The 16,000-nt window shown below is 30.6% G+C and overlaps 2 protein-coding genes across 3 annotated transcripts in view; one reads left to right on the forward strand and one right to left on the reverse strand.

The window, feature by feature from the left end:
• LOC122506500 (zinc finger protein 181-like) overlaps positions 1-16,000 on the reverse strand; it is a 155,485-nt gene that overhangs the window by 93,586 nt on the left and 45,899 nt on the right. The gene's annotated exons all lie outside the window — the stretch shown is intronic.
• The window catches only part of LOC122506494 (protein bric-a-brac 2-like), a 296,899-nt gene that overhangs the window by 57,789 nt on the left and 223,110 nt on the right, over positions 1-16,000 (forward strand). The window contains exon 2 of the mRNA XM_043618712.1: positions 4,180-4,544. The gene's annotated coding sequence lies outside the window, so the exon portion shown is untranslated. The remainder of the gene's footprint in view (positions 1-4,179; positions 4,545-16,000) is intronic.

A 16,000-nucleotide genomic window follows, 5' to 3' on the forward strand; every position in this document is an offset into this window, starting at 1 on the left:
ATGCCAGTGCTGGCTCTCAGCCTTGCCGCCAGTGCTGCCAGTGCTGGCGCAGTACTACGCCAGTTGTAAATTTCCCATTGGGTATATGGTTTTTCTGATTGATGACTGTAATACTTTGCTATCAGAAATTCAATTAAAATATATACGTGTCTTCAAGTCGAGTAGAGGAAATAGTTTTCGCTGAAGCTTTTCGAAGATCATTATTAATGACGAAGCGGCAGAACGCTGTTCGACAAGATTATCCCAGTAGCAATGAGTATATTGAGAAAGGTCAAGGTTCACGTTACAACGCTATATACGAGATTCAAGACCAGTGGCGATGTTTGACGAGTAATTGCCTCTCTTACTTCTGCGACCATCAAATGATTGATTTTCTTTGTCTTCTCCCTTCGAATGCGAAATGAACAACAATATATAATCCATATGAGAAATTAGTGATAAATTAAGAAAAAAAAATTTTTTACTTCTTCCGGAAGTAATGCTCAATATTATTAAATTTTTTCTATTTCTTGTCCATTTAAAAAAAGGACAATTTTTATGTCACTGAGCGCTTTGATAATTATTTTTTGTAAGAAACAATTTTTTTCCATAGTTATTGGAAAGAAAAATTTATTGTTGGAAGAAAAAGACTAGGATATCTTGTTTATACTTTAGAAGACTCTTTTATTTGTTTTAGATGTCTTTTCTATTAAAATGAGATGTACACAAAAAACGAGATAAAATTGTGCTATCAGTGTACTTTTTACTTGAGCCCTTTGATAATTTTTTGCCCATAGTAATGATTTCCCTTTTTCTCTTTATTTTGGTCAGATTCTCTCGTTCACGAATCAATAGAGCTTGATGAAGACTAGGAATATTATTTTTGTTTCTAAAAGAAAGAAAAATTTTGTTTTCTTTCTATGTCTGTGTTTATTAATCTTTTTCTTTTATACCGATGCGATGATGGGTCTTTGACCACTCACTCTTCTTCTTGGAGTTTCTTTTGCGGAACATTTTCTTTTTCCTCTCTATACTCTTTCGTTCGTTTTTTAAAATTTTCATTCAAAACAAATTTTTTTCTAAAACTCGATAAATTTTTCTAGTATATACTGAAAATTTCTTCTTATTTTGAAAATTTGAAAAACGATTTTTGATTTATCGAAATTTATTAGTAGTATTTGTATTATTATGTTTTTCATGGAAATTTTTTTAATTCAATTATTTTGGAAAATTTTAATAAAACATTTTTCACAAGAAAATTTAAAAATTTTAAATTTATGAAAATAATTGAATTACTGCGAAGAATTTAATGCCAAATTTAGAATATTATCAAAATTTTTAAAAATAATTGAAGTTTATTATTGTTGAAAATAATTGAATTTCGGCTAAGAATTTTGCTATTTATAAAAATAAATAAATTATTGAAAATCATTTTTATAAAATTTTCGAAAATAATTGAAGTTTATTATTGTTGAAAATAATTTAATTTCGGCTAAGAATTTTGCTATTTATAAAAATAAATGAATTATTGAAAATAAATTTTATAAAATTTTTGAAAATAATTGAATTCTTGTGATGAATATTATTATTTTTTTAAATAATTGAATTTTGCAATTAATTTTATTAAAATTCCTGAAAATAATTGAATTTTGAGGAATATATTTGTGATACTTAAAGCTACTTTTTTCTACTTTATGAGAATTTTCCCTAATTTAAATCCACACATAGTTAAAATAAACAAATTATTTAAAAAAATTGTAAGAAAATTCTTCGCTAGAATTCAATTATTTAATATTTTCGAAAATTTTTTTAAAATTCTTCACAGAAATTCAATTATTTTTAAAAATAATTGAATAATTATTAATTTGTTTATTTACTTTTTATAAACAAATTTTGTTTATAATTTTTTAATAAAAAGTAAATCAACAAATTATTTGTTTATAAAACATTAATATTTGTTTATTTACTTTTTATAAACAAATAGTTTGTTTATTTACTTTTTATAAACAAAGTTTGTTTATAATTTGTTTATAAAACATTAACAAATTAATTAATTAATTTGTTTATAAAAAGTATATAAACAAATAATTTGTTTATAAAAAGTAAATAAACAAATAATTTGTTGCATATAATTGGGTAGAGGGCAGAAAAAAAGTACCTTTGAGAAACTGTGAGAGAAGAGAGAGAGAGAGGGAGAGAGATCGAAATCGCATCACTCGTGATCGTTTGGAGTGTTCTCAGTAACTAGCGAATGAGGCAAAAGAACGTCACGAGAGTGCGTGAGTAGATATGGGGTCTCGTTCAAAGGGCGAAGGAGCGTAGGAGCGAACTCGATGCAACTCGGTGGCCTCGAGGGTGGCAGCGGATGGTTCACGGTGGTCAGGTACTGTAAAGCAAGAGGGGGGCAAGCAACGAGAGAGACCCTTTGCTCGCGATACGCGCTCTCGATGGGACCACAACTCCACGGCTCTTTGGCTTTGGCTCGCGCAGGACGCTGATCTATGACCCGGATCCTCCCTACTTCAACCTCGTTCCGTTTCGCCATAACTCGCCTCTTCCTTTCTCTCTTTCTCTCTCTCTTTCACATTCTATTCGAATTTTGTTTTATTTTTTTTATTTTTTCTTCACTCTCCCTCCCCTTTTGGGAAAAGATCAAATTTGTCCTATTTCTTAGGTAGCAGGGTAAATTTTGAGCTTCCCACCTTGGAGCGGTGCTATTTTGACCTAGAGAGTGGAAATTTGGTACTAGTTTCAAGTTTTGTTTTTAGGTTTTCGAAAATGTTTATAGAATTTGAAGAATTTGCAATTTTATTGATCCATTGCCTACTTCTTACCCGAAGGTATACAATTTTGTGTTATTTTCCAAAAAATGGACCATAAAAAAATTCGATTATTTTCATAAATAATACTATTCATCACAAGAGTTCAATTATTTTCAAAATTAATAAAATTCTTCACAAAATTCAATTATTTTCATAAACTTTAATCAAATTCATTGCAAAATGAATTCAAGAATTATATTATTTTCTATAATATAGTATTTGCCACAAGAATTCAATTATTTTCCAAAAATCTAAAAAGAATTGTCAACATTTCAATTATCTTTATAAATAAATAGCAAAATTCTTCGACAAAATTCAATTATTTTCATAAGATTTAATAAAATCATTGCAAAAGTCAATTATTTTCATTATTTAATTATTATTCATTTTAATTATTTTCATTTTCAATTATTTTCATTTTTATTTAATAAAATTCAATTATTTTCAAAAAATCTTTTAAACTTTATTGCAAAATTTCAATTATTTTCAATAAATTTTCCTAATTCAATAATTTGTACGTATCTATTATTTTAATGAAATTTTCTAATAGAATTCAATTATTTAAAAACAATTTTAACAAAGTTCTACACGAATATTCAATTATTTTCGAAAATAATAAAAATTTCACAGGAATAAAATTATTTTTAAAAAGAATAGAATTTGCATAATTTTTTTCGAAAAAAATCAATTGCTTTAAACTTTTGTATAAAATTCTTTGCAATAATTCAATTTTTTTCATAAATAAAAAAACTTATTGTAGAATTTCAATTATTTAAAATGACAATTTTTTTAAAGGATAAGGTAATATTTATTGACAAGTAGAAAATTTTTTTTTTCACAACAAAAGAGTACACCGGTTTTATTTCTGTTTTAAAACTCTCATTTCATTGTCAATCGGGTCAACCTTTGTTCCTATCGAAACATAGTACTCGGATGTAAACAGAAATAATATTTACCTTAACAACAAATTAGACTTTGAAATATTGGACAATTGTCTTTGGGGCTTAGTCTCTCTCTCACACTTAAATTTAAAACTTTCCGATTTAAAATTTTTCATTTATAATTTTTCTCTCTTGTATCATTTTAATTTTTTAAAACTTCAATTCAACTAAAATTGAATAATAAAATACAATATTTTAAATTAAATTTTTAAAATAAATTTAATCAATTCCATTTCATTGAATAATTAAAATTGATTATAGAAAAAATATCTGGAAAAATTAGTGAATTTTGAAAATTATAGTTACGCAATTCTTTCGACCACGTGTTTTTCTAAAATGAATATTGTTGATACTATTAATATTAAATTATTGTATTTGAAATATTATTTAACTAAATAATTAAAAATGAACTAAATTAAAAATTTTAATTTTTACAGCAACTGCCAAATTCGGGAGTACGCGCCTTTCTTATAACCACGTGTTTCTAAAATTGTCCTGAATTTTTTTCGCGAGTGTTAGTATTCCGGGAGTGCGTGAATATTTCTTAAAACCGCGATCGAATTAGAAAGTTGGATTCTAACTACTATGTAAATTGAAATTTTTAAAAATACGTCAAAAATGGAGTAGTACTTAAAATCGCGATTACTTTTTTAAAAAAAAGTGTTTGTCCCCTGCCCAGTTTGCTGACACGTGGTTCGGGAGTGTTCGTCAATTTTTAAAATCGCGAGTGAGTGTTTTTTTGTGCTTCCAAAAATAATGAGATGCCAAAAAGAGGTTCTTCAAAAGCTGAGAGTCATCTCCTGTAAGTTTTGGAATTTTTTTCGAATTGTATTTTTGAATGGTGGACACTTTTTTTTTAAAGCAAAATTTCAGCTGTTTCTCCAAAGTCGCCTAAGTTTTATTTTCCTTAGTAAAATAAAAAAAAATTTTTTGCTAAAAAATTAGCTAAGGAGATACAGTTTCAGGGCATATATTATTAATTATGTTATATAATAAATACCGTTTAGGAATTACAGTCGTTCAAAAGATGGGTTGCCACCTTGGGGCACCTTACCCTACACACTAAAATACTCTATTTTAATAAAAACACTAACTAAATTCCTATAAAAAGGAAGAATCAAAAATTTATCTTAAAATAAAGAAAGTAAACAAATATTTTTCCAAAATAAATCAATGTTTACAAACTTGAATGTAACTTGGGGAATATTTAACGTATATTCGGAGGTTTTTGGTGAAGGACCTTCAGCACTGCCACCTTTGGAGTTTTTTTAAACTCTTTTTTTATTGACTCGTGTCTTCTCATCTCCCTTTGATTTTCCCCATTCCTTTTTTCGAAACAAGCTCCTACACGCACTGAATTTCTTTTTTTTTAATTCTCCAAGAATCCGTAGAGCTTAATTGCGAAAAAAAAGAGAAGGAGAGTAGTTTTACCGAATACGTAATGCTCCGGTCAGGGTTCAGGCAATAATCTGGTTTATTCTCCAGCAAGAGAGCGAGAGAGAGAGAGAGAGAGAAAGAGAGAAGCGTACCGTAGGAATGGGAAGGACTATCGAACGAGAATCTTTGTACGTTGTAATCTATGCCTCCGAGGCGAAGTACAAAACGAACGTCTTTTCTCTTCCTTCTCCTTTGATCGCACATCCACCCTCTTTATTTTCTGATAGCGCACGAGAATCTCTCTTCCCTTTGGATAGTTTCGCTTGCAAAACGCCGATTTCAAACCATCCACGTTCGTAATTGTGGGTAACCTAGTGTGTGCATAATTGCCCCCATGTCTTGTTTCCTAGTCGTGAGACCCGCCATGGGGATACATGATGCGGATCGTCGTCGTGACGACCGGCTCTCTTATTTTTTTGTTTTCTTTTTCATTCCGTTTTTCTGCTCCAGAAGCAGGTTCTTCTTCTTCTGCTATTAGAATCGCACGCAGAATTTTCTTGTGTAACATTTTAACCTTTGGATCGGGTGTTATTAGCGATATTTCTTTAATTATGGTATATTGCAGTTTTCACTTACAGTTATGGATGATGCTTGTGCTGAAAAATAGTCTTTTCTCGATACATTGTTGGAAGTATGTTTGGAATTTTCAGTAACCTTTAGTGGAAAGTTTGAATTTTTCTAACCTTTCAGTTTTCTGTTGGGTTCAAGTTGCTTTATGTCTCTTAATTAATGTGATATTATGTTTAATTCCTTTTCTCTTTTAATTGTGCGGACAATCTATAAGTTCAGTCTTTAGGTGACTATCTTTTCTGATCGGCTCGTCTGCTTTTGAAAGGTTTGGGAACTTATGCGGTGAGAGCCTCTCTGTTAGAGGTACTTTAGATTTTAGGTCTGATTTTAGGTTTGGAGTATACGTCCAAACTTTTAGGTACTCTTGTTTTGGCCTTGCTTCTAAAATTTAGGCTTTGGGTACCCATAGTTGACTTTGTTGGTACTCCAGACTTCTTCTTCAGTTGACATTTCTGACTCTGCAGATTGTTGATTCTCTTTCTTTTTTTGCTGAAAACTTTCCGTTCTGCTAAAATTGTTGATCTTAAAGTTGACGTTTCCCATAGTTGACATTGTCCTGTACCTTAACTTGTTGATCCCTAAGCTGACATTGTTGGTCCTCCAGATGACTTTTCATCTAGTTGATATCTACATAACATTAGTTGTCATCTAGCCCAGTAATAGTTTCAGTTTGGACAAGTTTTTGACCAATGAAGATAAGTTTTGATAAGTTTAGATAGGTTTAGATAAGTTTAGGTAAGTTTAGATGAGTTCAGATAAGTTCAGATAAGTTCAGACAAGTTCAGACAAGTTTTAACATCAATTAGACGATTTTCGAAGTCTTAAAAACAAATTTCCGATCATTTCAGAAAATTTACGATCTGGTTGGTTAGTATTTCTCGGATATTACAATAATCTAAGAAATGTGAAAAAATGTTAAACGTTACAATTAAGAAACTTCTTTTTAAAAAGAAAAAGAATAATGTCTGTAGGAAAATTTCTCGAGGAATGTCTGGTGCGTATCTGGAGTTTGAAATGCGTGCGTTAAAAGTGGCTCGGAATTCAGATAAGAGCGACTACTTGTTAGCAGACCGTATATCTCAACAGCAGGCTATATATGCGAGCCTTCATCGGCATAGGTGGTTATCGCTCCTGTTATTCACAGACGTATTGAATACCACCTTCCTATGTTGGAACACGCATTTGCATATGATCTGTGATATAATCAACCATAGTTGGGGTTGAAGAGAATCCCTCTTCAAGTTGTTAATACACGACCATATATAGAATCACTAATGTGATAAAATCACTAAACACTATAGTATTGAAGGTATCTTCTTTTTATCCTAAAAAATTATTATCGAATCTTAATTAAAGAAGGCGAATATTTATACTTAGAATTACCATCTGCTTGGTAATTTGTTTTTAATTTCATTAATTTGAAAGGGCACTGCTCGTAAATTTGTAAAATTTGTTTTACTATTTATTCAGGGTTGCCACAAGACAGGAAATCGGGGAATTGAGAGAAAATGTAAAGAAAAGTAGAATTAGTCAGGGATTATTCTTTTGGGTCAGGGAAAAAATCAAAATTTTGTCTCGTGTCAGGGAAAAAGAAAATTAAATTTTTGTGTCAACCAGGTAAATATTTTAACAATGAGAAATTTTGTAACATTTTAAAAGTTATTGCCCCAATTATATTGAAATGACCAACGCACGTTTGTCTCTAAAATGCTCATAATTTTGCTTTGTAAATTATCAATAGAATAATGATTGCATATATTTGGTTAGAAAATGGAGATTGAAAATGTAATTTTCCAATTATGTTAGCGTGTGTTATTGCATTAAGAGAAAAATTTTAATACTGTACCAGTGATGACAGTTACGCGTTAAACATTCATTAATGAAAGAGATAGAGAGAAACTGTAAAACTGTTAATCTCTGCAAAATTTGTAAATGCTTATTTAGAAATTCTCCAATGTTCGTTAATTTATAGTGTTCGTAAATTTCACTCACAAATAAATCAATTGCACATTCGGAAATGAGTATGAGAATTTAATGTCACTTGAATTGCGGAAAATTTTGTCAAAATCGGAAAATTAACTGAAACTGTTTTATTTATACTCGTCGCACTGATTTTGAAATAGAATTAAATTTAAGAAAATTAGTCAAAATTTTCTTGGTAGGAATAGATTTTTTGTGGGCTCTGGCCTAGACAGAACCAGGTTAGGGACCAAACATTATTTTCATTCCCCGGGTGAGAAATTAGAATAAGAAAAAAAGTAAACGAAAATTTTCAGAATAGGAGTTTTGAGTTAGTTTAACACTTCTTGCTCTCATTAAGTTTGTTTGAAATAACACAAAAGCGAGAGCTGGGTAAAAGAAAACAATAGGCTTTTTGAGAGAACAAGTTGAAGTCGTCAGTACCTACATTTCTGTATCAGGGGGTCGAAGTTAATCAAGTCGAAACATCTCTCAGTGGAAATAACTCTACGGAGCAGTTTTTGACTTTAAACTTAGCTGGAGCGAGAGAGTCAATTAATTACTCGAGCACAAATTGAAGATGAACAGCACGAACATACAAGTGATAACGTTAAAAGATTTTAGTACTTGAAGTTGAAGTCTCTCCTTCGTAGATCGTGACTAGCGTCTGGTCACGAGACTCTTACCAAGGGCCTAATCGCTGGTTACCGGAACACTAATTACTGCCTCTTATATTGACCGTGCGGTTACAATATCTCACTGAAGTTCAGCAGCCTGTCATTCGACATTCTTGACAAGTTTATCTTTTTCATTTTTTATCAACTGTATATGTACCTTTCTTGGACATATACCTTGAATTTAGAATCCTGATTTATATTTCGCATTGGGCCAAGAGGGGCCAAATCAAAATTGGCAAAAATTATAGACTATTCTATGAAGCAATACTTTTCACAAGTACAGGGCTCGAATCAGTGAAAGTATTTAAAAATACGGACTTTACGGACCTTTTTTTAAAAAAACGGACTTTTACGGACTTGAAGCAAATTAACGGACCTTTACGGGATTTACGGACCCCTAGTTCGAGCCCTGCAAGTAGAATATATCTGAAATACATTTATATTGATTTGGAAAGTAAAAAAGAAAGTAACCGTGGGAAATAGCGTGAAACGATTGTGTATGCATAAATACACATCATTGAAATCGCACTCTCGATGCGCTCACGATTCAGAGCAATCGCTGCGAGTCTCTCTTGCGCACTTCTTTTTTATTGCACCGCATGCTAAGATAACAAAATGAGAAATTGGCGATAAATATACAGTTGTTTAATTTCACCTCAGGCGCAAAAATATATAATCCGGAAAAAGCATATATTCGGCAATTATTTCTCAAAAACAATTTATATGCATTAAGATAACCGATAGATATATCCGCCGATGATTTATATAATAATAATTATATCATTAATAGAAAACAAGAATTGATTTTCTTTTTTCCAAAAAAATAATAATATATACACCATATATCATAATTTATAAACACAGTAAAAGTTTTATCTGATTATAAACTACTTTCACTGAACGTGGAAATTTATTGACATTTAACAAATTTAGTCGTAAATTAAATCTATATTTTAATTATCAGATTTTGCAAAATTCAACTCTGGTATTGGTTTATCTGCCTGAAATTATTGAATTATTTAACATTTTCTTGTTAACGATTATTATGATATGAAAATTTTGTATACACAATGTCCTTAATTAAATGAGTTGAGAAATTGTTATTTAATACCAAGTTGATTTAAATTCAATTTATGTTACAATTTAATGTGTTCCGTACAATTAATTTTTTCCAGTATTTTTAATAAAAATCCCTGGTAGCAATCCTGTATTTGGATTTTGTTGTGCTTTTTAATAATTGAAAAAATAGTCAATTTCTAAAATAATCTCCAAATTTCTTTGCGAATATTTTTGCGAAACTACAAACCTAAATCTCAATTACTGTAATTAAACTGTAATTAGAATATGAAATTGCTTCTACTATAAATTAAAGCGTTGAATATATCAGTATAACTCGTTAGTAAAGTTCAGAAGTGTCTTCAGTAGCGTCGATGTTAAATTATTTATGCACGATAGGAACATTCGCAATTTACTAATGATTCCTTTGCGTGAAGGAATGCAAATTTAAAAAATTTCACTAAACATACAGTCTTTTAACAACAACAACAAAAAAAAGGCAATTTTTTTTACACTCCCATAAAGTATATAAATTATTTCTGATATAGCAGTATTTAAAAATAAAAAAACTTTTCCCAAAAGGTCACTAACAGTGTGAATCCATTTTTTTCTCTTGCTCTAAAGACAATATTCGTGAAAGTTCAACTGGAATCTTGGAAAGAAGGGAGCCACGCACACTGATCAAATTGCGATAAATTATTGTTTGTAGATCATAGTTCAAGTTAGCGATCCATTAGAGCATATAGTAATAAAGCTGTTTTGTTAAAGTTATTGGTGTCCCTATTAAGTCTCAATAACAGAAAGAGAGAAAGAGAGAGAGAGAGAGAAAGAGAAAGAGAGATGAGTTATGGGAGTTGAATTCTCCACCCCTTTTCCCACTGATACTCACGTGCACAATTTTTATCATGTCAGTAATTTTCTCTTACACTCCGCATAACTTCTTTATCTTAAGTAGAAGCTTATTATAGTTTCTGCAATCTCACATTAATATCTATCTTATTAGTTACTACTAATGTATCTTTTTGTATTTTTATCTTCATTCTCCTGGCCAAATACCTACGAATTGGGACTAATTGCAAAAGAAATCCGTTTGGGACTACGTTTCTGACAGATTAGAACCCGGATAATGTAAAATTTTGGAAAAATTTAGTTGGTTCTGATAACTGGCTCGAACCAGTGAAAGTATTTAAAAATAGTAAATACGGACTTTACGGACCAAAAATTAAAAATTACGGACCAACTGACAAAAATATAACCAGGCCGGATTTACGGACCTAGTTCGGGCCCTGCTGGATGGTAGTTTCAACTTGAAAAAAAAATATTCAACCTTAAAATTTAATTTCCAAAATTAAGCGAGTACCAATTTCAGCTGCAGTTTAACCTACAAAAAGTGTTATGATTTTAAATATTTGTCTACCACGATATTTACAATCGAATAAATAAATTTTTCCCAAATTTCTATTCTCTATTGATGAATGAATGCACTAAAAGAAAAAATATCATAGAGCAGATTCAAATGTTGCTGACGTTTCCCGCAATGATTCAGAACCAAAAATGTATTGTTCCCTGGACCGAACACGAAGAAACAGGTCTATTTGTTTATTTCTAAACATTTCTATGATTTATATTGAAAGAAATTTTTCAATTTTTTATTTTCCTTTCTATGGGCACATAGAAAGCATTTCGAGTGTATATGTACATAGAAGATATGCAGGTACGTGTTGCCTAGCGGGGGTCTTCGTAAATGCAGAATGCTCCAGTTCCCACACGCCACGTACATTTGCACTAAATGTGTGTGAGAGTCGTATTTGCACACATAAAACCCTTGCGAAACGTGGATATAGGAGCAGAGAGATGTAGAATGGTCATACTACTGGAGAGTATTTATGCGCAGTGTATGCAACCGGAGTACGCATTGGACAAGCTCGGAGCACCTGGCTAACCTTAAGGCAGAAGACTGAACCCGGAAAGAGCGTGTTCAAGTTCACTATCTCGATTATACTCCCCATAATGTTCAATTTTCACACAAATACACAAAACTTTACCTTCTTTTATTTTCATAAAAGAATTTCATAATTCTCCTCACGCGAAAAATTATAAACTGAGTTTTCTTGAAAAAGAACTACTGATAATAATCTTTCCTAGGGATCTAAACTTGCAGCAACATTGCAACAATTTTAAATGTTTTTAAATACTTTTCTGAGTGAAAATTCTGAGTGAATGATAGTGAATCAGAATATTCTTTAGGTTCAAGCAAAACGTCATCATCTGGAAATCAGGGAAAAATTAAAGTTTTGTGTCAACCCTGTTTTGGCTAAATTCATTTGGTAATTATGGAACATGTTATGTGAAAATTTCATGGGAAATGCCTTCCTTGAAAATCACTTTGCATGCGAAATCTTCTAAGTATAACTTTTCGATAACATCGACAGCAGGTTCGATAAAGAGCTCGTAACACGATATCCATCGCGAATGTTGCCGTTGAGGCGATGCAATAAGTATCGGGATTTGTGAACTTGGATCATGTATCCAAATGCGGACACGTTAACGATCTTATTCTTTGATGGCTGCATTTTCAGAATTTTCAACTTGGTATTGTATAGAGAGACCTTTAAGTGCCTTAAGTGTTAGGCTTTACTTAAAAATGAATTTCACACCGGCAGAAATAAAATGAAAATTTCCATCTGCAATTGCTTCTTGTTTCCACATTTCAACACTTGTCAGCTGACACTCTAATTGCTGTCCAAATCTGAAATCTAGTTCGCGGTGCCAGTGCAGATTGCGTAAATCCCGAGTAACGAGTGATTCTCGAGGCAATATATAGCTATAAGGTATGAAAAGTGAAGCTCCGAATTGTGCTGAGCCAGATCGCATCTAGCTTTCGCGCGAATTTAGCGCTGAAAATTAACCACTAATCCCTGCTGCTTTCCCGAGTTTCTGAACTTGATGTATCTCACTCACATTTCTTGATGTCTATATACACGTGTACCAACTAATCAGGACTTTATCGAGAGTAATGAAAAGAATTCTATACTAGTCCTTGTTGTTGGGATTTCGATCCCAATCAAACATGTTTGAAAAATTAAAAATACATAAAAAGTCGTTTATTTAATTCAGGGTTGCTACAAAAATTTTATCTTATAACTGTAATTATTGTTCTTCAGGCAAAGAAGAAAGAAGTTTTGTTTTTTCTTCAGTCAAAGAAATAAGAACTTTTGTTCTTTCTTCAGTGAATCTTCAGTCAAAGAAGAAAGAAGTTTTGTTCTTTCTTCAGTCAAAGAAGAAAGAAGTTTTATTCTTTCTTCAGTCAAAGAAATAAGAACTTTTGTCGTGTCTTTAGTCAAAAAAGAAAGAAGTTTTGCTCTTTCTTCAATCGAAGAAGAAAGTACTTTTCTTCTTTCTTCAGTGAAAGAAGAAAGAACTTTTGTTCCTAATAATAATCCCCAATTTCCCTGACCTGTGGCAATCCTATTTTCTGATCATCATTTTGCGGAAGATGAAATTCTTTTGGACAAGCCATCTCCTTGGGTTTGACAAGCAAATGGTAGGACTTGAGAGACTGAAGGGAATATATCGAGAAGGTAGAATCTGGAGTGATCGAGTTAAATAGAAGGGGACAGAGTAGGGTGGCGAAAGATCTATAGATTACGAGGTCGATAACCCAGAGTGGAGGAGGAGCAGAGGAAGAGGATGAAGAAGAAGAAGAAGAAGAGGGTGTGCGGGAGTGTGAGATCTCGGAAACGAGCGACATAAGAGCGAGGGTCAGACAGTGGCCTGGTTATAAATGAGGGAAGCAATTTCCAAGTTGGAGACTTGACGAGGCAGATGCCCGGACTAGTGACTTCAGGTACCAAGGGTTACTCTGAGACGAGTACTTTGGGACACGAAGAAGCTGGATGTTTGATAGTAAGGGCTGACTAGACGAGGTGGGCAATATGGCAACGATTAATGGCCTTAATGCCGTCGACGTGACTTTACTACTATCTATTCCCTTCGCTGCTGCCTCCTCTAAATGATCAGCTACTTATTCCATTTCTTTCAACTATTTTTTAAAATACCAAAATTCTACTACCGTAACTTTAGCATTTGCTCTGCTCCTTCTTTTTTCTTTTAGAAATTTTGAATATTTATTCTATCAATCAATTCTTAACTTTGTTTTATCAATTCAGGGTTGCCACGCAATCTAAAAACCTCGAAATATCACAGAATTTTATAAACCTTGAAAAAACCTGGAAATGACAGAAAATTTTGATCGAAATCCTGGAAAAATGTTGTTTTCTAATTGCGTTTATTCTTGAAATCTAATTTTACTCAAATATTTCAAAATGAATCCAATTTTAAAAGAGTTACGTTTACAATTTTCAAAAGTATGAATGTTTTTTAATAATGAAATTAAAAAACTATCATTCTCGGTTTAAAACGAGGAATTGTAGAATGAAAGTGAAAACAGTAGCATAGGAATTATCGGACACTTATCTTAATCGTGGGTGTGGCCTGTGAGTAATCAACCCTTTAATTTTCTTGCAAAATCAGAAGATAATAACTCTGCTCATTCATTCGACGTGGCTCTTCCCACTGCAAACTTTTTTCGTGATTTAACTTTCAAACTAAAGTGGTCCCATCAATCAATGACTTAAACTCTTTTCTCCAGTCATTTAATAAAATTTAATAAAATTCTAAAGGAAATTATAAAATTTATTTATTAGAATCAAAAAATTAAATAGTTTTAGAATAAAAATATTATTCAGATTAAAAAAAAAAGGTTTAGAATAAAAAAATAATTTAGAATAAAAAAATTCAGAGTGAAAACATGATTTCGAATGAAAAGATGATTTAGAATGAAAAATGATTTAAAACAAAAAAAATTCAGACTGAAAAAATGATTTCGAATAAAGAAGAGAGCGAAAAAAAAGGCAGGAATGATTTTTAAAATTGCTTTGAAAAAGCCAAACAAAAGTGCTTGTATGCAAAAATTAGTCTTTATGGTGATTGTGCCAAAACACGTGCAACTCCCCCGAATGCGGATTCTTCTAATGACAAAAGACAAAATATAGGTTGAATTCCACTTCAACGTTTCACAGTTTGTAGTTTTGCAATCTCCAGTTTCTATACTTTGTAATAAATATAAAAGTCTCTGGGTTTATATACGTGATTCGGAATGAATATATAGAATAGTAGTATAGTATATTATTTGGCGAAACTCCAGCGGGCCGCGAGGCTCACTTCATGTTTTTCATCTTAGTAGAAAAAAAATTTTTTTTTTTTGCCCCCAACTGAACAAAAGATAAATCCGCATGAGTAGTTGGGAAGAGACAGGCAAAAGTCCCCTCTCTCTCCCCCATCTCTTTTATAAGAGATTTTTTGATTTTAACCCAAAAAATATATATGTTCATCATGACAATTTTCAATTTCGACAGAGAAAAATGTATTTTTTTCCATTCGACAAAAAGGAAGTGTTATATTTGGCTAAACATTTGAAAAAGGGTTTGGTGTACAAGAAGCAAAATCGAGGAAACTTGACGAAAACACTTAAATATTTTTTAAGGGTACCTGACATATTTTTCAAAATAATTCAATTATTCTTCAATTTTTTTTTATAAAAATTTCTTGTCATTTCAATTATTTTTAAAATTCTTCGCAAGAATTCAATTATTTTTAAAATTCTTTGCCAGAATTCAATTATTTTCAAAAGAATTTTAATAAAATATGTGAATTCAATAATTCTTTAAAATTTTTGATAAATATGTGCAGAATTTCAATGATTTTGAAGTAACAAATGATTACAAAAAATCAATTATTTTCAAAAGTAATAAAATTCTTAGCAAAAATTCAATTATGTTAGAAATTTTAATAAAATTCTTGTAAAAATGCAATTATTTTCATAAATAACAATATTCATCACAATTATTCACAAGAATTCACTGTTGATTTTTTAAAAAAAAATTAAGCAAATTCTATTTTTAATAATTGAATTCCTGTGAAATTTTTAATATTTTTAAAAATAATTGAATTCTTGTCATGAATACTATTCTTTATGAAAATAATTGAATTTTGCAATGAATTTTATTAAAATTCCTGAAAATAATTGAATTTTGTCGAAGAATTTTGCTATTCACTTATAAAGATAATTGAAATGTCGACGACAATTTTTTATTATTTTTTGAAATTGAATTTATTTCTTAGAAAATAATTGAATTCTTGTAATAAATATGATTGTTCATGAAATTAATTGAAATTTTGCAATTAATATTATTAAAATTTTTGAAAATAATTTAATTTTATTACTTTTAAATATATAATTGAATTCCTGTGAAATTTTAATTTTTTTTGTGAAATAATTGAATTCTTTTGGAAAATTTTATTAAAATAGTAGAATCTTGAAAATCATTGAATTAAGAAAAATTTTTTTAAATAATTGAAATTTTGCCATGAATTTTATTAAAATTTTTGAAAATAATTGAATTTTGCAATGAATTTGATTAAAATTTCTAAAAATAATTGAATTTTGTCGAAGAATTTTGCTAAGTATTTATTTATAAATGTAATTGAAATGTTGACA

Source organism: Leptopilina heterotoma, unplaced genomic scaffold (genome assembly GCF_015476425.1).
Source record: "Leptopilina heterotoma isolate Lh14 unplaced genomic scaffold, ASM1547642v1 Lhet_42, whole genome shotgun sequence".
Taxonomy (NCBI): domain Eukaryota; kingdom Metazoa; phylum Arthropoda; class Insecta; order Hymenoptera; family Figitidae; genus Leptopilina; species Leptopilina heterotoma.